This window comes from Aplysia californica, unplaced genomic scaffold, assembly GCF_000002075.1.
Source record: "Aplysia californica isolate F4 #8 unplaced genomic scaffold, AplCal3.0 scaffold00043, whole genome shotgun sequence".
Taxonomy (NCBI): domain Eukaryota; kingdom Metazoa; phylum Mollusca; class Gastropoda; order Aplysiida; family Aplysiidae; genus Aplysia; species Aplysia californica.
This window is the reverse complement of record NW_004797313.1, coordinates 275,810-277,376: the sequence shown is the minus strand read 5'-3', so window position 1 is coordinate 277,376 and position 1,567 is coordinate 275,810.

Here is a 1,567-nt window from a genome sequence, read left to right as displayed (position 1 = left end):
CACACACACATACGCTCAAACAGTTACAAACATTGCTTCCGACACAAGTTGCCCAAAATTTGTTTCAACTTAAAAAAAAATATCATCATTTGCTATATTTTTTGTTTAAATTGTAGACTTGATCTGATCTCTCAACCCGTGTAGGCTCCTTCACAAACTTGCGCCTACACTTTCAGGTCAGGGATCACGCATCCGAGGAAGTATATGCTTCCGTCAATCTAGAACTGGATTTGTTGACAGTTTTATGTTCATGGCTTTGTGCGCAGAAGGCGTGAGTTCGATTATCGGATAGATAAGCTATTCTATCAAATATTTTTATCGTTCTGAAAGAATGCGGTATCCTACTAACTTAAGATTGACCTTACCAAGCAGGGGTTGGGCAGCCCTTCCCAAAATGATCTATGTAGGTGTTGATTTTTTCTTTACGCCCCCATCGTTACAATTTAAACCATACAGGAGGCGAGCTTCGACCCTGCCTGTCAGGGCCAACCCGAGGTGAGAGGTATGATTACAATATCCCGGTAGAAAGACCGAGACACTCGATAGAATTCTCCCGATATGGGAATCGAAGTCTGGTCTCCTAACACTGGTGGCGAACACCTAAATGCTACACCACGGAAGCCAGTCTAAAATCTGGTCTACAAGAGAATGGTGTACACCGTGGATATGCGCTATACATGCAATTATTATAATTATAATTATCATTATTATTATTAGGATTATCATCATTATTATTATCATTATCATTATCACCATCATCAATGGTGTAGTTGGGAGGGTAAATTACTTATTTATGGCCACCTTTCAAAAACTTCCCTGAGGGTGTCATCCCAGGGTTGTACTTATGTATGTTATCCCCGTTCCTATAACATAACATAACATAACATAACATAACATAACATAACATAACATAACATAACATAACATAACATAACATAACATAACATAACATAACATAACATGCAACTGCATACGGTCATATGAGCGCGTGGCTCTCCTTAAATTACAAGATCTTTTAAGTTGGTGCATTTTTAGTTAATAGAAGTTTAAAAAAAAATAAAAAATAAAAGCCATTTCCATTTTCAAAAACAAGTGTCTTCTTTATGAATTTTCTGTAATAAAAATAATTTTGAATGAATAATATCTATCTGTTCCTTATTACAACATTCAGGTACAAATTTTGTGCGAGATATTCATTAAAAAGTTTTACAGTTTATTTTTTGATGGCCCAGTAGTTGTTTGAATAAGCTTTAAGTTGATACCAAATACAAGGTGATTTATAATTATATGTGAGGACAGCATGACAGGGAAACTTTATTCTGAGACAGACCTCGTAATACACACATTGTTATTGAAGGGATATTCAAAATTATTCTCGCACACCTGACAGTAGCTGGATATATACAGCGTAAGCATGATACAGCTAGGCCTGGAGTTTGACTAGACTTTGCCTAGTATACATAACAACACACACACTCGCATACCAGTGCGCACACAAATGCATACAAGCGGACACACACAAACATAAACATCACCCCCACCCTCCGCAACACACACTTACACCCCC